Below are 22,609 nucleotides of genomic sequence, written 5' to 3'. Positions count from 1 at the left end.
ACCCTTGGTTCAGACACCATTCACCAAGCCATACATTGAATTCCTTAATGCGCATCTTCCATGCCTGAAGGTTATGCACAGGCAAAACTGCAGAGAATGAAACAGTTGATGCAACCTCCCGTATATCATTTCCAAGTGTGTGAAAAGCTTCCTTCACCTTTGAAACCTCATTGCAAGCCAGATCATTTGTCCTAAGATGGACAATAACATCCACCTCCCTTTCCTGCTTTGCTTGCCTAACAATATTAAGGATACGTCGTCTATCCCTACTAGCGGTAGCACCAAGGATACATCTCACAAAATCATTTTCCTCAAACTTCACACCTCTTATGATAGAATCGCCCACCAACAGCTGCTTACTATCAGTCCTCACCTTCACCTTTTTGTCTTTGGAGACTATATGTCATGGTCTTACCTGCTTGCTGCTCTCCTTCGTTTGACATGTGCTGGCGGCCATCTTGGGTTCTGGGTTTCTTGTAGCCTTCCACCCTGCGGCTCCTCCTTCCCCTGGGAGGAGCTGGATGCCTAGCTCATATATATAGGAGGTCTGTGGCTTCAGTTCCTTGCTTGGTCCCCCTGTGTTCACATGCTTCTAGACTGCTGCTGCTTCTGGTTCCTGATCCTGGCTTCGTCTGACTACCCTGCTGGTTCCTGATCCTGGCTTCGTCTGACTACCCTGCTGGTTCCTGATCCTGGCTTCGTCTGACTACCCTGCTGGTTCCTGATCCTGGCTTCGTCTGACTACCCTGCTGGTTCCTGATCCTGGCTTCGTCTGACTACCCTTCTGGTTCCTGACCTCTGGCTTCGCAAAGACTCTGCTCGGTTTCACCATCCGTTTGGACTTTTGCTTTACAGCTTTATTTTCAATAAAGCCTTCTATTTTCACTTATCTCTTGTTGTACGTCTGGTTCATGGTTCCGTGACATTAGGACCAAGCCATGAATTCTGACGGTACAGGGCCATCCTCGCTACCCACGCTGGTTGCCAGACTTGATCAGCAGGATCACCTGTTGGGTCGGTTCGCTGTGGCGTTGCAAACCCTGCTTGAACGCACGGCTCATTTCGCTCCCGTTGCCGATGGGTCGGTTGTCGCTCCTGGGCTCGCTCCTACTGCCGCTCCGGTTGTTGCGCCAGAGTCTACCCCGACACCTGTTGTTGCGCCTGCGGTGTTTCGGGGTATGACCGGTTCTGCCCCTCTTCCACAGCGCTTTGGGGGAGAGCCAACTCAGTGCCGAGGTTTCCTTAACCAGGTGGGCATTTATTTTGAGTTGCTGCCACATGCCTTTCCTACTGAGAGATCAAAGGTGGGCTTCTTGATCTCGCTGCTCTCGGACAAGGCCTTGGCCTGGGCCAGCCCTTTATGGGAGAACAACAATCCGGTGGTTGCCGAGTTTTCCGGTTTTGTTGCTTCTCTTCGGAAGGTATTCGATGTGCCGGCTCGTGCTGCCTCTGCTGCGAAGCTCCTTATGTCCATCAGACAGGGTTCACGATCCGTAGCTGAATACGCCATTGAGTTTCGTACCCTGGCAGCAGAGGTGGGCTGGAATAATGAGGCTCTGGTCGCTGCTTTCTCTCATGGTCTCTCGGATGCCTTGAAGGATGAGGTTGCAGCTAAGGACCTACCAGTTGAGCTCGAGTCTCTTATTTCTTTCCTGATTTTGATTGACACCAGACTCAGGGAGAGACCTTCCTTTAAGGAGAACCTGCGGAGGTCTTCTAACAGATTGGTGCCTACGTTTGCTGTCCCACCCGTGCCTCCCTCTCCTCCCACGCCTCCTGGGGATGACTTGTCTGGGGGTGAACCCATGCAGCTGGGGTTTGCTCGCCTGTCCGAGGGGGAGAGGGCACTCCGGAGACGCGAGGGCCGATGCATGTACTGTGGTCTCGGTGGGCATTTTCGGTTGGCATGTCCGAACCGTCCGGGGAACGCTCGTACCCTGAGATCCTGTCGGGGGCAGATCTTGGGTGGAGTCTCCTCGTCCCCGGTTTCCCGTGTTGACAAACCACTGATCACTGTTGTCCTCTCCTGGGTCGGGGGCTCGGTGACGACCCAGGCGTTGGTGGACTCTGGTGCTGGTGGTTTGTTCATTGATAGTGTGTTCGCTGCCGCCAATTCCATTCCTCTGCAGGCTCGAGGTTCCCCACTGGCTCTTGAGGCGATAGACGGCAGACCCCTTCTGCCGCCACACGTGACTCATGAGACCCTTCCAGTGGGGATAGCCATTGGTGCCGTTCACAGAGAGTCGGTCTGCCTCCAGGTTATTTCGTCTCCACACTACTCGGTGGTCTTGGGGTACCCCTGGCTCCAGAAGCATAATCCGACTTTCGATTGGAGATCGGTCGAGATCCTCTCGTGGTCACCGCAGTGTGGGGCTAGTTGCATCCATGGGTCTGTCAAGTTGCTGTGTACTTCCTCGGACTCTCTGTTGCCTCCTGAATACGAGGAGTACCGGGATGTATTCGATAAGGTGCGCGCGGTTGCCCTACCTCCGCACCGCCCATACGATTGTGCCATAGAGTTACAATCTGGTGCCGTTCCTCCTCGTGGCAAAGTCTATCCACTGTCGGTAGCGGAGAATGAGGCCATGGAGGAGTACGTGAGGGAGGCGCTTTCACGCGGACACATTCGCAAGTCTTCGTCCCCGGCAGGGGCTGGATTTTTCTTTGTGAAAAAGAAGGGCGGTGAGTTGAGGCCTTGCATCGATTACAGGGGTCTCAATCGCATCACGATCAAGAACGCTTACCCGATACCCTTGATTTCCGAGCTGTTCGATCGCCTTAAAGGGGCCACGGTCTTTACCAAACTCGACCTGAGGGCGGCATATAACCTGGTAAGGATCAAGGCGGGCGATGAGTGGAAGACCGCGTTTAACACCAGGACCGGTCATTACGAATCCTTGGTTATGCCCTTTGGGTTGTGCAATGCGCCCGCAGTCTTTCAGGAATTCATCAACGATGTTTTCCGTGACCTGTTGCAGCAGTGTGTGGTAGTCTATTTGGATGACATCTTGGTATATTCTGAATCCATGGAGGCCCACATTCTGGATGTCAGACGAGTGTTGCAACGGTTACGAGAGAACAAGCTGTTCGGTAAGCTTGAGAAATGCGAATTTCACCGATCCCAGGTAACCTTCTTAGGTTACATCATTTCCGCTGAGGGGTTCTCCATGGATCCTGAGAAGGTTTCGGCTGTCTTACAGTGGCCCCAGCCCAGTGGTCTTCGTTCCCTGCAGCGCTTTTTGGGCTTCGCCAATTATTATCGGAAGTTCATCAGGGACTTTTCCATGCTGGCCAAGCCTCTCACGGATCTGACCAGGAAGGGCAGTAATTCCCAGGTCTGGCCGCTCGAGGCCATCCGAGCTTTTGAGGCCCTAAAGTCCGCCTTTGTGTCGGCTCCGATTCTGTCGCATCCCAACCCTGGGCTGCCCTTTGTCCTCGAGGTGGACGCGTCTGAGACGGGAGTAGGCGCCCTTCTGTCTCAGCGTAGAACACCAGAGGGTCCTCTGCTTCCTTGTGGGTTTTACTCCCGGAAACTGTCTTCCGCGGAGTGCAACTATCAGATTGGTGACAGGGAGTTATTGGCCATCGTGCAGGCCCTTAAAGAATGGAGGCACTTGCTCGAGGGTTCGGTGGTTCCGGTTCTCATCCTGACGGACCACAAGAATCTGACCTACCTTTCTGAGGCCAAGAGATTGACACCACGTCAGGCCAGATGGGCTCTGTTCTTGTCACGTTTTAATTACGTGGTCTCCTACCTACCCGGTTCCAAGAACATCAGGGCGGATGCCTTATCACGGCAGTACTCCGAGCTGTCCAGGGAGGAGTCGATTCCGACTTCGGTCATACCTCCGAATCAGATCCTGGCCGCCATTCGCACCAGCCTGACCTCTCCCCTGGGTGAACAGATTTTGGCGGCTCAATCTGGTGCTCCCTCTGGGAGACCCAACGGCAGATGTTTTGTGCCTGAGGAGTTGCGCACTCGGTTGTTGCGAACCTACCATAACTCCAAGACCGCGGGGCATCCTGGAAAGAATCAGCTGTCCTGGGCTGTTTCACGTCTGTTCTGGTGGCCTTCCCTACGTTCCGACATCGCCGCATATGTAGCGGCATGCTCCGTTTGTGCCCAGAGTAAGTCCCCTCGGCACCTTCCGTTGGGCCTTCTGCAACCCATAGCCACCGGGGAGCGCCCATGGTCACACCTGGGGATGGATTTCATTGTGGACCTCCCTGCATCCCGAGGCCATACGGTCATTCTCATGATTGTGGATCGGTTTTCCAAAATGTGCCACTGTGTTCCTCTCAAGAAGTTACCCTCTGCACAAGAGTTGGCCACGATTTTTGCCAGGGAGGTCTTCCGGTTGCACGGTTTGCCTAAGGAGATTGTGTCGGATCGGGGGAGTCAGTTTGTGTCCAGGTTCTGGCGCGCCTTTTGCTCCCAGTTGGGGATTCATCTCTCCTTCTCCTCGGCCTACCACCCTCAGTCCAATGGGGCCGCAGAACGATCCAATCAGGCCTTGGAGCAATTCCTTCGTTGCTATGTCTCCGATCACCAAGACAATTGGGTTGACCTCCTGCCTTGGGCTGAGTTTGCCAGGAACACGGCGGTGAACTCTTCCTCTGGGACGTCTCCCTTCATGGCCAATTATGGGTTCCAACCTGCCGTGTTACCGGAGGTATTCTCTCCCCAGGATATTCCGGCTGTGGAGGATCACCTTTCCGTCCTACGTGCTTCTTGGGTACAGATCCAGAAGTCCCTTGAGGTCTCTGCGCAGCGCCAGAGACTCCAGGCTGATCGCAGACGAGCGCCTGCTCCTTCCTACCAGGTCGGAGACCGTGTATGGTTGTCCACCCGCAACCTCAACCTTCGAGTGCCCACTCCCAAGCTGGCGCCTCGCTTTGTTGGTCCCTTCCGAGTGCTTCGCAGGGTAAACCCGGTAGCCTATGCCCTTGCGCTTCCTCCTGGCATGCGGATCTCCAACGTGTTTCATGTCTCCCTGTTGAAGCCACTGGTGTGTAATCGTTTCACTTCCTCGGTTCCTCGGCCTCGTCCGGTCCAAGTGGGCAATCGTGAGGAATATGAGGTGAGCAATATCCTGGACTCACGCCTGGTCCGCGGTCGGTTGCAGTTTTTGGTCCATTGGCGTGGTTATGGTCCAGAGGAGCGTTCCTGGGTTCCCTCCGCAGATGTCCATGCTCCTGCCTTGCTCCGAGCCTTCCACGCACGCTTCCCTCAGAAACCGTTTTGTGCTCCGCGGAGGAGGGGCCCTTGAGGGGGAGGTACTGTCATGGTCTTACCTGCTTGCTGCTCTCCTTCGTTTGACATGTGCTGGCGGCCATCTTGGGTTCTGGGTTTCTTGTAGCCTTCCACCCTGCGGCTCCTCCTTCCCCTGGGAGGAGCTGGATGCCTAGCTCATATATATAGGAGGTCTGTGGCTTCAGTTCCTTGCTTGGTCCCCCTGTGTTCACATGCTTCTAGACTGCTGCTGCTTCTGGTTCCTGATCCTGGCTTCGTCTGACTACCCTGCTGGTTCCTGATCCTGGCTTCGTCTGACTACCCTGCTGGTTCCTGATCCTGGCTTCGTCTGACTACCCTGCTGGTTCCTGATCCTGGCTTCGTCTGACTACCCTGCTGGTTCCTGATCCTGGCTTCGTCTGACTACCCTTCTGGTTCCTGACCTCTGGCTTCGCAAAGACTCTGCTCGGTTTCACCATCCGTTTGGACTTTTGCTTTACAGCTTTATTTTCAATAAAGCCTTCTATTTTCACTTATCTCTTGTTGTACGTCTGGTTCATGGTTCCGTGACACTATATTAAGACTATTGAGTCTGAAGATCCAGTACATCTCTCGTCGTCTGATGTACTGGACGTTCTTCTGTTGGTGTGTTGGAATTTGCTCTATTGGAGTGATCGTGAAGCCAATCGAACTGCCCTCATGGCAATCGGCCACATGTCTGGAGACACTATGTTTAGGGTACTTTTTTTTAGAGCAATGTTTATTTAATCTTTTTCTCAGTGTTTGAATGGTACGTCCGATGTATTGTAAATTACATGGACATTCCAGTACATAAATAACATGTGTGGAGTCGCAAGTTCAAATTGCTGAGAATAGGGAAGGACTCCCCATTGACCCTGCTGTTAAAAGTGGTTTTCTGACAAATCCATGTTTCACTGACACTGCACAGCTGAAAAATAATTTTCAAAGCATCTCTTCCTAATGATCCGTGAAACACGGATGAAACACAGATGGCACCCGTGTTGCATCTGTGGTTTTCACGGACCTATAGACTATAATGGGCATGATGGATCTGTGAACATGGACAAAATAAAGCATGCATCTGTGCTAAAAAAAAAAATCGACCCACGGACCATGCTAAAACAATGATGCATGAATACACACATTAAAATGAATGGGTACGTGTGCTATCTGTGGAGAAGTAACTGGAAAAAAATTATTTTCGGATCCCTGTAGGCGCTGTCAGGATATGGATTAAAGGAACACCAGGAACGATGCGGTAGATTCACGATAATCTTTATTCACAGGGTTGGCAACGCGTTTCTGGAATGGAGCATCCCCTTCATCAGGACAGTAATGATAAGACTTGCACAGGGAAGCTTTAAAAAGGCACATTTTTGTCGGGCTGATTGCAGAGTGGGGGAGGGGAGGTACACAGTTGTGTTTTACATAATTAACTGAGTCTGCAGTTAGTATTGTAGAGTAGATTGCTGATGGTGGACAATAATAAAGGTGCAATAAGGATACAAATGCTGATACAATTAAATAAATATACAGTTAGTGATAAAGGTACAGTGCAGATAAAATGAACTAAAATCAAATAAACTAAAATTTGACAATACAATAGAAAGTAAATCGGATATATATACATGAATAAAGTACACACATCAGTACTCGTGGATTGGCTAGTGGTATCGCATATCCACGGACTCTTGTGCCTCCTTACTTGGATATATGAATCCATCGATATGGATTACTTAGATATTCCATTAAATCCATATTAAACAGTGTGTTGGATTGTAGTAATTGGGTAGTAGGTAAGGAATTAGGCAAAATACACATATATATACACTGCTCAAAAAAATAAAGGGAACACAAAAATAACACATCCTAGATCTGAATTAATTAAATATTCTTCTGAAATACTTTGTTCTTTACATAGTTGAATGGGCTGACAACAAAATCACACAAAAATAAAAAATTGGAAATCAAATTTTTCAACCCATGAAGGTCTGGATTTGGAGTCACACTCAAAATTAAAGTGGAAAAACACACTACAGGCTGATCCAACTTTGATGTAATGTCCTTAAAACAAGTCAAAATGAGGCTCAGTAGTGTGTGTGGCCTCCACGTGCCTGTATGACCTCCCTATAATGCATGTGCATGCTCCTGATGAGGTGGCGGACGGTCTCCTGAGGGATCTCCTCCCAGACCTGGACTAAAGCATCTGCCAACTCCTGGACAGTCTGTGGTGCAACGTGGCGTTGGTGGATAGAGCGAGACATGATGTCCCAGATGTGCTCAATTGTATTCAGGTCTGGGGAACGGGCGGGCCAGTCCATAGCATCAATGCCTTCGTCTTGCAGGAACTGCTGACACACTCCAGCCACATGAGGTCTAGTATTGTCTTGCATTAGGAGGAACCCAGGGCCAACCGCACCAGCATATGGTCTCACAAGGGATCTTTTTCACCAAGATCTTGCATTGATGATGGTAGAGTCCGACTGCTCTGCAAAACCTTCTCCAGCACATCCCAAAGATTCTCAATGGTGTTAAGGGCTGGCCAATCCATGTGTGAAAATGATGTCTCATGCTCCCTGAACCACTGTTTCACAATTTAATCCTGGCATTGTCATCTTGAAATATGCCAGTGCCATCAGGGAAGAAAAAATCCATTGATGGAATAACCTGGTCATTCAGTATGTTCAGGTAGTCAGCTGACCTCATTCTTGGAGCACATACTGTTGCTGAACGTAGACCTGACCAACTGCAGCAACCCCAGATCATAGCGCTGCCCCCACAGGCTTGTACAGTAGGCACTAGGCATGATGGGTGCATCACTTCATCTGCCTCTCTTCTTACCCTGATGCACCCATCACTCTGGAACATGATAAATCTGGACTCATCCACTCCATATTGTTGGTTCCATAGTTTCTATATTATAATCTCATTCATTTCATTAAGACCATGAGGGATAAGTGTGTTTAGGGTACTTTCACACTTGTGGCAGAGGATTCCAGCAGGCAGTTCCGTCTGACAAATGCATTGAAATACCGGATCAGTTTCTCTGGTGTCATGCGGAAAAATAGATTTTTTAAATGTCCGGATCCGTTTTGCCAGAACACTTAATGCCGGATCCAGCACTAATACATTTCAATGGAAATTAATGCCGGATCCAGCATTCCGTCAAGTGTTCACGATTTTTGGCCGGAGAGAAAACTGCAGCATGCTGCAGTATTTTCTCCGGCCAAAAAACGTAAGAGGGACTGAACTGATGCATACTGAACAGAATGCTCTCCATTCAGAATGCATTAGGATAAAACTGATCCGTTTTATTCTGGTATTGAGCTCCTGTGACAAGACTCAATACCGGAAAAGAAAAACGCTAGTGTGAAAGTACCCTTAGCTGGTAGATCCAATAGATCTCCCGCTTCTGAAGAAGATCAAATCTGTTGTATGGGTTGGGCGGTATAAAATCTATCGGGGTGATCTTAATAGTATGTCTTTCTTTTTCCGGAATATTGGCACAGTGCCTTGATAGGCTGTTTTTGCGTACAGTTTTTGTATGTTGTGTCATGGATTCAGATGGCAATGTAGTTCCTGGGTTGTACGCCCTACATATTGGAGAACGCATTCGCTTTTAATCATATAGATCAGTGATGCCCAACCAAATCCAGCCCGCGAAGTTGTGTCATGTCGCCCGTGCGACTCTCTGGAAAAAGTCTAAGGCATACCAATACACCTTGGACTTTTTCACCACATTTATCAGCGCAGAGAGCGCTGTGAATGGCACAGGCAGCACAGCAATGCTGCCTGTGCATGAAATAACCAATAGCAAAGCTCCTTACAGCAAGGAGCTTTGTTACTGGTTGGTATAGGCACGCGCCGGAGCGATACAGGTCCTGCAGCATGGTAAGTCGGCGGCAGCTGGAAGGAGGAGGGGCCAGCTCCAAGGGTCGTTGTTGTAAGGAGAGCGGGGCGCGCTGCCCGAGGACCTTGGAAAGCATGACAGGGCCGCTGGAGAGGTAAGGAGCCGTGGACTCATGTGACTGGTCCCCGGTGACACTGCTTCCCCCTCCTCCTGTCACCCCACTAGTGATCCTGCTCCCCCCTTCTCCTGTCACCCCACTAGTGACCCTGCTTCCCCCTCCTCCTGTCACCCCACAGGGAAGAAGCTGAACAGACTCCACCAACTATGATGGGATCCGTTCAGTTTCCGTTCGGGATCCTATCTTTTTACCGGACACAAAAGTGCTGCATACAAGGCTTTTTTGTCTGGTTTTTCGACAGAATCTGCAGCAGAGGCTCCAAATGCAGCCTCCAATGCAGATTTCAAGGCCTACGTATTATGTATTTTAGTAATGCTCACACGTGCCCCCTCACAGTATTTGCATTTCTTTCTGGTAAATCTTTTTTCTAATATCTTTGCTTGTGTGACAAAATCCTTATGATTGGTTCAGTTTCGCCTGATCTGTTTATACTGGCTGTATGGTATATTTTTAAGCCATTTTTTGTGGTGGAAGCTGGTATAATGAATGTAGCTATTAGTGTCGACCGTTTTGAAGAAGGTTTTTGTCATTAGGGTGTTCTCTTGATTAGTGATAACGATGTCTGTGGTTTAGGCTATTGCAGAACTGTAGAGCCGACCCCTCGTCCCCGCCCAGATAATAAACAGATCATCTATATATCTTCTGAAGTGGATGATGTTGTCCTTAAAGGTTTGGTGGGCCCAAATGTGTATCTCCTTAAATTCGCCCATAAAGAGGTTTGCGAAGGATGGAGCTACTCGCGTCCCCATAGTGGTCCCAGTGCATTGGTGGTAAACGTTATTATTATATATGACGTAGTTGTTTTTCAGGATAAATAGAAAACCTTCACACAGGAAGTCTATCTGTTGTGGTTTGAAGAATTTATCTTTTTGGAGGGTGTTCCTTAAGGAACTGATACCTAATTTGTGATGTATATTAGAGTATAGAGCAGTTACATCGAGTGTGAGGAGGCCATAACCGTGTGACCATTCTATTGTTTGTAATTCGCGAATGAGTTGGCTGGAATCATGTAAATAACTGGGTAATTGTTTTACATAGGTTGTAGGAACAGGTCAAGATATTGTCATAAATTGCTTGTGGTGCACTTAGTGTTGGAGACTATGGGGCGTCCGGGCGTATGTGTGGTATTTTTGTGTATTTTCAGTAAGTGGTAAAAGTATGGAGTACACAGAGTTCTTGACGTCAGGATGTTTTTATCTTTTTTGTTTATGTATTGGTTTGTGAAGGCTTGTTTGATTAGTGCGTTCAGTTTTTTTGTTAGCTCTGGGAAGGGTTCTCCCATGGTTTTCTCATAGTAGCGGGTATCGCCTAGGATGTTCTCGGCTTCTTGTTCATAGTCTTGGACGTTCTGTATTACAATTCCACCCCCTTTGTCAGCTGGGCGTATGATTATGTTACTGTTCTTTTTTAAGTTATTGAGGGCTGCTCTCTCTCTCTTTTTCGTGACGTATATTAGAGTATAGAGCAGTTAAATCTAGTGTAAGGAGGCCATAACTGGGTGACCATTCTATTGTTTATAATTCGCGCATGGTCTTAACGAGATTATAATATAGAAACTATGGAACCAACAATATGGAGTGGATAGAAACTTATAATATAAATATAAATATAAATAATATAAATACTATGAAACTAATAAGGGGAGGATTATGTATATGTGTATATATATATATATATATATATATATATATATATAGGATATGAAAAAAGGGACAGCACTCCAAGTAAAAGCTAGTGGTGTTTATTCACCCATGTGGATGGCAACGTTTCAGCTCATACAAGAGCCTTTTTCAAGCAATGAACACAATACAAAAAGGGGTATATATAGGCCAACCCCTATGACATCACAGTGTAATCAATTAACAACCAAGTACAATAAAGTGCAAATAGTGCATATGCAATAAGTATAAGTATATATATAGCAATGTAAAATGCAAAGATAAATCGATAGTATAAATCAAATACATTGTATAATGAATGCATAATAGCAAAAAGGTGCATAAAGATAAATTAAATAATTAATACATATCAGGTGTATAATAAAGTGTATTTTAAGTGGGAGGGACAAAACGATGCTGCCAAAGGGAGGAGGAGCGATGACATACCCGGTGTCGCCATCCGTGCCACACATGTCGAACACCGCCACGTCCGGCGTTCAGGTGGATGCAGTGCGCAGGCGACATGTCGCTTGAGGAGCCAGATGTAACTTCCTCAAATGACGTAGCCGGAGCATGCGCATAAGTGTAAAAAGCTATATCGGCCATCTTGGAAGTGGTAAAAACCTCAAATAGGGAAAGAGCGCACACAATAGACCGCATCAATGACGCGATGTAGTGTAATATCCTCACAAGTAATGGTGAGAATGTGCGCAAGATGATTATAGAGGAACACTTAAATCAAAAAGGGAGGAAGATAAATGATATTAATCACTATGTGTGCGCATAGCCTGATAATGAACAGAGTAGCGCAAAACGGAAATAATGCCGTTTACCTAGTTATGTATGTATAAGGGACAGAGAAGATAATGCATACAGGAGATGCAACTTATCTCACAAATGTGCCAGTTGAAGCAATATGCCAAGCAACAAAATGTTGCGGGCATGCCACAAAAAGGCCCACAGTTCCCAATGAACACACATTAGATACTGGACACATAATGAATAGCGTAATGTACCAAGTATGAAAAAAGTATGAAAAAAAGTGTAACCAAAGCAAAAAACAACATAAACACTGCATGGAAGCATGTAGGCAAATACGGGACCCATCGGGTACGTTTCACTTCTCCATCCCACAGCATCATTCTTGTCTGTGAAAAAAATAAATGAATAAAATTAAGAAACTGGCTTAATAGTGTTCATAGTACACTATGTATCATCAGAAGGTAGACACATATCGCACACATAACAATTGTGGGGCAAACCACTCCTCTAAACATATATCCCCGGATTGTAATCCGCATTAAGCCCATTGGGTCTCAAGCTGTTGAGGGTATGGATCCAAAAAAGCTCTCTTTTTCTGAGGATCAACACCCTGTTGCCCCCACGTCTAGGCATGGGAATGTGGTCAATGGACCAACATTTAAGATCTCTTTCGGAGTGTTGAAGCTCCGTGAAATGTTTGGCAACAGGGAGGTCCTTTCTTTTTTTGCGTATGGACAATCGATGATTGTTCAACCGCGTTCTAAGATCCGTCGACGTTTCACCCACATATAATAATTTACACGGACAAATCAAAACATAAATTACAAAGTTGGAATTGCAAGTAAGGTGAAATCGAATTGGGTAAGAAACTCCAGTGGTGGGATGGACAAAGGTAGAACCCCTACCCATATATTTGCAGTCAATACAACATAAACAGGGGAAACTACCCTTGCCATGTGTAGTTAAGGAGGTCTGAACAGACTTGGACCTAGGTCCAATGTCTGCTCTGACAAGTTGGTCACGCAGATTTCTGGATCGGCAGAAAGAGAAGAGGGGAGGGGATCTAAATTCTAAGATCTCGCTATGGCAACCACCCAGAATCCCCCAATGTCGCTTGATGATGCGATTAATGGCCTCACTTTTCTCCGTATATTTAGAGATGAAGGGTATCCGATTGATGGACCTATCGGGCACTCTCCTCTCCAAAGTGCTACTCCTGTCTACACTACGGAACTTTTTGTATGTGAGAATCAAGGAGCTGGGTGGGATACCCCCTATTCAGAAATTTTCTGGACATGTTGTCCAAAGCCAGGTCAACTTGTTCAGGTTCAGAAACAATGCGTTTCACCCTAAGGAACTGAGAAAAAGGCAAATATCTTATCCGTGGGCTTAGTGTATAACCGTGTATGCAGCTTACCCTGATTGTAAATGACCGTGGTATCTAAGAACTGTAATTCAGTCTCAGAGTGGACCAAGGTGAATTGAAGGTCCCTATTGACACTATTGAGAAACCGGTGAAAATCATCAAGTTGGGCAACACTACCTGTCCATATGAGGAAGATGTCGTCGATGTATCTCCACCACCGCAGCAAATGGCTGCGGTGGTGTGATACATGGACGACATCTTCCTCAAAGCACCTCATAAAGATATTTGCATACGTAGGTGCTACGTTAGAGCCCATGGCCACGCCCCTTTGTTGTTGAAAAAACGTGTCCTGAAAAAGGAAATAGTTGTGTCTTAAGATAATCTGTAATAGATCAATAATAAACTGTCTAGCAGCCGTGGAGTAAGATGAAGAACCCAACATACGTTCAATGGCACCAATACCCAAATCGTGATCAATCGAGGTATATAACGAGGTGACATCGAAAGATGCCAGGTGGACCTCATGGACACCAGTAAAATCAATCTTGTCCAGCCTACACAGGAAATCAGTCGTATCCTGTATATACGACTCAGCCCCTGTAGCAAAATCGTGCAAGACTTTATCAAGAAAGATGGCGATGCAACTAAAGATGGAGTCCGAACCGGACACAATAGGGCGTCCGGGCGGATCCTTAAGAGACTTGTGTACTTTGGGAAGAACATACAGAACAGGTGTGACCGGATGGTCAACAGTAAGAAAAGTGCACAAGTCATCATCAATAGTGCCAGCCAACATGGCATCAGCCAAACATTCCCTGATAAGTCTAGCTATCCCAAATTTGGGGTCAGTCTGAAGGACCGAATAAACATCCTTGTCATCCAGTTGACGTAGAATCTCACTAATATATTTACTGGTGTCCATGACGATGACAGCGCCACCCTTGTCCGCAGGTTTAATTGTCAAAGAAGGGTCCTGTCTAAGTTGGTCAAGTGCCTCAACCTCCACCTTGGAAAGATTGGGATGTTTAAAAACATGATCCCTGCATCTCAGTTTATATGTGGTTATGTCAGATGTAACAGCAGTAATAAATGCATCAACAGAGGCCTCATTGACAATGGGGGTAAAATGGCTCTTAATGGACAGATCGAGGCGTCTCAGGGAGAACTCGCTAGCCTGAGGCGCCGCGATCCGTGCCCTAGTGTTGAACCATACTTTTACCTTGATTCTGCGAAAAAATGCAGATAGATCTGAATCCAGATCAAACCAGTTAGGGGAAGACATGGGACAAAAAGAAAGTCCTCTATTGAGAACACTCACTTGTGCTGGAGTGAGCATCCTACTGGATAAGTTGATGACAGTCACTTCCTCTTGTTCATCAGAGATTTGCTGGTCTGAGCTCTGGTTTTGTTGATTCTGGACACAGTTGGTTCTACGGTGTCTGCGACCCCCTCTCCTGGTTCGACCTCGTCTTTTCTTTGTGCGTCCACATTGTTCCCTAAAAAAGGAGTAGATGCTGTAGAAGTAGCCGGTGTATTCCTTTTTCTCTTTCTTGGATCTTTGTAGTTGGAATTCATAGTATCAGACTGCCAAGTGTAAACCGCATCCCTTTTGTAGTCATCGGAGTCACGATTCCATTTAGACCTTTTGCCTTTCTCCAATTCGGTTTTGGCACGTGCCACATGAGCCAATATGTTGTCGCTGAACAATGCATATTCCTCAGTGGACAAGGATGTCCGTAATGTGAGGTCAATCTCAGCCGTATCATTGGCAATGGTGGATAATTCCTGTTGCAAATACTATTTAACAGGATAAAATCAAGTGAATACCGATTGGATAGCATTTCAAACTTCTTGCAAAATGATGCATTATGTGAGAATAATTTAGGTCTCAAATTGGACCTCATGCCACGGGGAATTCTCTGCATTTTGAAATATTCACCAAGTGTGGTCATGTGTAGTCGTAGTGAAGCCGTCTTTTTTGACAGAAACTCAAACTTCTTTTTGAGCTCATGGATAGAGGGGGTGTTTAAAAAAGCAGCATCTCCCCCAATGTCATGCAATATGCGATCGGTCTCCTCCTGGGAGTACATAGAGCCACATGGGAAATCAATGTCCGTCATAGTGAAATGTCAACGGACAATATTCACAGTACAAAGGTAAAAAATCCGTGCTCAGCCACCCAAGCGATATGAAAAAAAGAAAATAATGGCGGCACTGGAAGAAAACACAAGGAGGGTGCTATGTCCAGGGATGTAGCAGCTTACCCCGTCATTAGGAGATGAAAAAACGGACAGCACTCCAAGTAAAAGCTAGTGGTGTTTATTCACCCATGTGGATGGCAACGTTTCAGCTCATACAAGAGTTTATTATTGATCTATTACAGATTATCTTAAGACACAACTACCGTATATACTCGAGTATAAGCCGACCCGAATATAAGCCGAGCACCTAATTTTACCCCAAAAAAATGGGAAAAATTATTGACTCGAGTATAAGACTAGGGTGGGAAATGCAGCTATAATGCAGAGTGTAGGTGTATATAATGCACACACTCTACATTATATACACACATCTGCAGGAGGGTGACTCAGATTGATGGGAGTCTGACTCTGACTCCCTGTATTTAATGCAGTGTGTGCATTATATACACACACACTCTGCATTAAATACAGGGAGCCATCCACAGATCTCCCCCCTAAACAGTGCCATCCACAGATCCCCCCTAAACAGTGCCATCCACAGATCCCCCTACAGTGCCATCCACAGATCTCCCTCCCCGACGCTCACAACAGTATATTTATAAACTAATCAGTAACTACTTTAACTTTAATCATTGCTCATTGCTGAGCTCTTTACTCGGATTAGGCTACTTTCACACCTGCGTTAGGTGCGGATCCGTCTGGTATCTGCACAGACGGATCCGCTCCTATAATGCAAACGGATCCGTTTGCATTACCATGAACAAAAAATAAATACATTTTTTTTTATTTATTTTTTTGTTCATGATAATGCAAACGGATCCGTTTTGACTTTACATTGAAAGTCAATGGGGGACGGATCCGTTTGAAAATTGAGCCATATTGTGTCAACTTCAAACGGATCCGTCCCCATTGACTTACATTGTAAGTCTGGACGGATCCGTTTGCCTCCGCACGGCCAGGCGGACACCCGAACGCTGCAAGCTGCGTTCAGGTGTCCGCCTGCTGAGCGGAGCGGAGGACAAACGGTGCCAGACTGATGCATTCTGAGCGGATCCGCATCCACTCAGAATGCATTAGGGCTGGACGGATCCGTTCGGGGCCGCTTGTGAGAGCCTTCAAACGGAACTCACAAGCGGAGCCCCGAACGCTAGTGTGAAAGTAGCCTTATTTGGATATCTTACTTTGTCTTAGCTCCGGTAATAGCAGGCAGTGGTGGGGGGCGGCGCTCACTCACTGACGTCACGAGCCTGCGCCTCCCACTGGGCGGCGCAGGCGAGTGACGTCAATGAGTGAGCGCCGCCCCCCGCACTGCCTGCTATTACCGGAGCTAAGACAAAGTAAGATATCCAAATAAATAATCCAGGGCTTTACTCATTATCTCCTGGGGGGCCCCCCTGACTTAGGGGCCCGGTCGCAATTGCGACCGTTGAGACCCCTATAGCTACGCCACTGTTGGTCTGTATTATGGCAATGTAAGTTGCCATAATACAGACCTAGACTCGAGTATAAGACGAGGGGGCTTTTTGAGCACAAAAATATGTGCCAAAAAACTTGTCTTATACTCGAGTATATACGGTATTTCCTTTTTCAGGACACGTTTTTTCAACAACAAAGGGGCGTGGCTATGGGCTCTAACGTAGCACCTACGTATGCAAATATCTTTATGAGGTGCTTTGAGGAAGATGTCGTCCATGTGAGACACCACCGCAGCTATTTGCTGCGGTGGTGGAGATACATCGACGACATCTTCCTCATATGGACAGGTAGTGTTGCCCAACTTGATGATTTTCACCGGTTTCTCAATAGTGTCAATAGGGACCTTCAATTCACCTTGGTCCACTCTGAGACTGAATTACAGTTCTTAGATACCACGGTCATTTACAATCAGGGTAAGCTGCATACACGGTTATACACTAAGCCCACGGATAAGAACACCCTCCTTTGCTTCAATAGTGGGCATCCCCGAAGTATGCTTAAATATTTGCCTTTTTCTCAGTTCCTTAGGGTGAAACGCATTGTTTCTGAACCTGAACAAGTTGACCTGGCTTTGGACAACATGTCCAGGAAATTTCAGAATTTCAGAATAGGGGGTATCCCACCCAGCTCCTTGATTCTCACATACAAAAGGTCCGTAGTGTAGCACTTTGGAGAGGAGAGTGTCCGATAGGTCCATCAATCGGATACCCTTCATCTCTAAATATACGGAGAAAAGTGAGGCCATTAATCGCATCATCAAGCGACATTGGGGGATTCTGGGTGGTTGCCATAGCGAGATCTTAGAATTTAGATCCCCTCCCCTCTTCTCTTTCTGCCGATCCAGAAATCTGCGTGACTAACTTGTCAGAGTAGACATTGGACCTAGGTCCAAGTCTGTTCAGACCTCCTTAACTACACATGGCAAGGGTAGTTTCCCCTGTTTATGTTGTATTGACTGCAAATACATGGGTAGGGGTTCTACCTTTGTCCATCCCACCACTGGAGTTTCTTACCCAATTCGATTTCACCTTACTTGCAATTCCAACTTTGTAATTTATGTTTTGATTTGTCCGTGTAAATTTTTATATGTGGGTGAAACGTCGACGGATCTTAGAACGCGGTTGAACAATCATCGATTGTCCATACGCAAAAAAAGAAAGGACCTCCCTGTTGCCAAACATTTCACGGAGCTTCAACACTCCGAAAGAGATCTTAAATGTTGGGCCATTGACCACATTCCCATGCCTAGACGTGGGGGCAACAGGGTGTTGATCCTCAGAAAAAGAGAGCTTTTTTGGATCCATACCCTCAACAGCTTGAGACCCAATGGGCTTAATGCGGATTACAATCCGGGGATATATGTTTAGAGGAGTGGTTTGCCCCGCAATTGTTATGTGTGCAATATGTGTCTACCTTCTGATGATACATAGTGTACTATGAACACTATTAAGCCAGTTTCTTAATTTTATTCATTTATTTTTTTCACAGACAAGAATGATGCTGTGGGATGGAGAAGTGAAACGTTCCCGATGGGTCCCGTATTTGCCTACATGCTTCCATGCAGTGTTTATGTTGTTTTTTGCTTTGGTTACACTTTTTTTCATACTTTTTTCATACTTGGTACATTACGCTATTCATTATGTGTCCAGTATCTAATGTGTGTTCATTGGGAACTGTGGGCCTTTTTGTGGCATGCCCGCAACATTTTGTTGCTTGGCATATTGCTTCAACTGGCACATTTGTGAGATAAGTTGCATCTCCTGTATGCATTATCTTCTCTGTCCCTTATACATACATAACTAGGTAAACGGCATTATTTCCGTTTTGCGCTACTCTGTTCATTATCAGGCTATGCGCACACATAGTGATTAATATCATTTATCTTCCCCCCTTTTTGATTTAAGTGTTCCTCTATAGTCATCTTGCGCACATTCTCACCATTACTTGTGAGGATATTACACTACATCGCGTCATTGATGCGGTCTATTGTGTGCGCTCTTTCCCTATTTGAGGTTTTTACCACTTCCAAGATGGCCGATATAGCTTTTTACACTTATGCGCATGCTCTGGCTACGTCATTTGAGGAAGTTACATCTGGCTCCTCACGTGACTTGGCGCCTGCGCACTGCATCCATCTGAACGCCGGACGTGGCAGTGTTCGACATGTGTAGCACGGATGGCGACACCGGGTATGTCATCGCTCCTCCTCCCTTTGGCAGCATCGTTTTGTCCCTCCCACTTAATATACACTTTATTATACACCTGATATGTATTAATTATTCAATTTATCTTTATGCACCTTTTTGCTATTATGCATTCATTATACAATGTATTTGATATATACTATTGATTTATCTTTGCATTTTACATTGCTATATTTATACTTATACTTATTGCATATGCACTATTTGCACTTTATTGTACTTGGTTGTTAATTGATTACACTGTGATGTCATTGGGGTTGGCCTATATATACCCCTTTTTGTATTGTGTTCATTGCTTGAAAAAGGCTCTTGTATGAGCTGAAACATTGCCATCCACATGGGTGAATAAACACCACTAGCTTTTACTTGGAGTGCTGTCCGTTTTTTCATCTCCTATTGAAGGGGTAAGCTGCTACATCCCTGGACATAGCACCCTCCTTGTGTTTTCTTCCAGTGCCGCCATTATTTTCTTTTTTTATATATATATATATATATATATATATATGTGTGTGTGTGTATATATACAGTGGATATAAAAACTGACAAATGTAAGGTTATGCACATGGAAAGGAATAATGCAAATCACACGTACATACTAAATGGTAAAACACTGGGTAACACTGACATGGAAAAGGACCTAGGAATTTTAGTGAACAGCCAACTAAGCTGTAGAAACCAGTGTCAGGCAGCTGCTGCCAAGGCCAATAAGATAATGGGTTGCATCAAAAGGGGCATAGCTGCCCGTGATGAGAACATAGTCCTTCCACTTTACAAATCACTAGTCAGACCACACATGGAGTACTGTGTACAGTTCTGGGCTCCTGTGAACAAGGCAGATATAGCAGAGCTGGAGAGGGTTCAGAGGAGAGCAACTAAAGTAATAAATGGAATGGGTGGAGTACAGTACCCTGAAAGATTATCAAAATTAGGGTTATTCACTTTAGAAAAAGACGACTGAGGGGAGATCTAATAGCTACAGTGGATATAAAAAGTCTACACACCCCTGTTAAAATGTCAGGTTTATGTGCTGTAATGAAAGGAGACAAAGATAAATCATTTCAGAACTTTTTCCACCTTTAATGTGACCTATAAACTATACCACTCAATAGAAAAACAAACTGAAATCTTTTAGGTAGAGGGAAGAAAACAAAAAAAACTAAAATAATGTGGTTGCATAAGTGTGCACACCCTCTTATAACTGGGGATGTAGCTGTGTTCAGAATTAAGCAATCACATTCAAAATCATGTTAAATAGGAGTCGGCATACACCTGCCGTCATTTAAAGTGCCTCTGATTAAGCCCAAATAAATTTCAGCTTCTCTAGTTGGTCTTTCCTGAAATTTTCTTAGTCGCATCCCACAGCAAAAGCCATGGTCCACAGAGAGCTTCCAAAGCATCAGAGGGATCTCATTGTTAAAAGGTATCAGTCAGGAGAAGGGTATAAAAGAATTTCCAAGGCATTAGATATACCATGGAACACAGTGATCATCAAGTGGAGAAAATATGGCACAACAGTGACATTACCAAGAACTGGACGTCCCTCCAAAATTGATGAAAAGACAAGAAGACAACTGGTCTGGGAGGCTACCAAGAGGCCTACAGCACCATTAAAGGAGCTGCAGGAATATCTGGCAAGTACTGGCTGTGTGGTACATGTGACAACAATCTCCCGTATTCTTCATATGTCTGGGCTATGGGGTAGAATGGCAAGACGAAAGCCTTTTCTTACAAAGAAAAACATCCAAGCCAGGCTACATTTTGCAAAAACACATCTGAAGTCTCCCAAAAGCATGTGGGAAAAGGAGTTAGGGCTGTTTCACACGAGCGGATGCCGTGCGTGACATCCGCTGCGTGAATGACAGCCAAGACCCGATGCGGACAGCAGAAGCACGGAGCATTAACATGATTGATAATGCTCCGTGCCTCTCTGTGATCTCTTTACTACAAAATCACAGTGAGATAAAGTTGTCACTCTGATTTCGTAGTAAAGAGATCACAGAGAGGCACGGAGCATTATCAATCATGTTAATGCTCCGTGCTTCTGCTGTCTGCATCGGGTCTTGGCTGTCATTCACGGAGCGGATGTCACGCACGGCATCCGCTCGTGTGAAACAGCCCTTATGGTCTGATAAAACCAAGGTTGAACTTTTTGGCCATATTTCCAAAAGATATGTTTGGCGCAAAAACAACACTGCACATCACCAAAAGAACACCATACCCACAGTGAAGCATGGTGGTGGCAGCATCATGCCAAGGGGCTGTTTCTCTTCAGCTGGAACTGGGGCCTTAGTTAAGCTAGAGGGAATTATCAACAGTTCCAAATACCAGTCAATATTGGCACAAACCTTCAGGCCTCTGCTAGAAAGCTGAACACGAAGAGGAACTTCATCTTTCAGCTTGACAACGACCCAAAGCATACATCCAATTCAATAAAGGAATGGCTTCACCAGAAGAAGATTAAAGTTTTGGAATGGCCCAGCCATAGCCCAGACCTGAATCTGATTGAAAATCTGTGGGAAGATCTAAAGAGGGCTGTGCACAGGAGATGCCCTCGCAATCTTGGCAAAGAGTGGGCAAATCTTCAGTTTGTTTTTCAATTGAGTTGTACAGTTTATAGGTCACATTAAAGGTGGAAAAAGTTCTGAAATGATTTATCTTTGTCTCATTTTTTTTACATCACAGAAAGCTGACATTTTAACAGGGGTGTATAGACCTTTTATATCCACCGTATATCCTTTTATATCCACCGTATATATGTGTATATTGCCTAATTCCTTACCTACTACCCAATTACTACAATCCAACACGTATATACAGTATGTATGTGTGTTCCGCGATCACTCAAAAACGCAACCATCGATTTCAACAAAACTTGGTATACACATCCCTTGCTACCTGGAAAGAAATCTTGTGTTGGTCATACGCCCCTACACAGCAGCTGCATGGAGTTTGTATGCTCCAACTGTTTTTGCTACACACATATTACTCTGTAAGGTTACTTTCACACTCGCATTTTGGGCGGATCCGTCATGGATCTGCAAAAATGGATCCGTTACAATAATACAACCGCATGCATCTGTCATGTACGGATCCGTTATTATCTGTAACATAGCCAAGACGGATCCGTCATTAACTCCATTAAAAGTCAATGGGAGACGGATCCGTTTTCTATTGTGCCAGATTGTGTCAGAGAAAACGGATCAGTCCTGGCACACAATGTAAGTCAATGGGGACGGATCTGTTTTCTCTGACACAATCTGGCACAATAGAAAACGGATCCGTCTCCCATTGACTTTTAATGGAGTTAATGACGGATCCGATTGTATTATCTGTCACATAGCCGTCATGAACTCCATTGAAAGTCAATGGGAGACGGATCCGTTTTCTATTGTGCCAGATTGTGTCAGAGAAAACGGATCAGTCCTGGCACACAATGTAAGTCAATGGGGACGGATCTGTTTTCTCTGACACAATCTGGCACAATAGAAAACGGATCCGTCTCCCATTGACTTTCAATGGAGTTAATGACGAATTCGTCTCCTGCATAACGGAAACCGGAGGGATCTGTTTTGCAGCCCATAGACTTCTATTATGACGAAATGAATAATGTAATGCCTCTAAAGGCATTCTGTTATTCATTCCGTCATAGAATTGTATTAT

The sequence above is a fragment of the Bufo bufo genome, chromosome 4 (assembly GCF_905171765.1).
Source record: "Bufo bufo chromosome 4, aBufBuf1.1, whole genome shotgun sequence".
NCBI lineage: Eukaryota > Metazoa > Chordata > Amphibia > Anura > Bufonidae > Bufo > Bufo bufo.
This window is presented reverse-complemented; position numbering follows the sequence as displayed.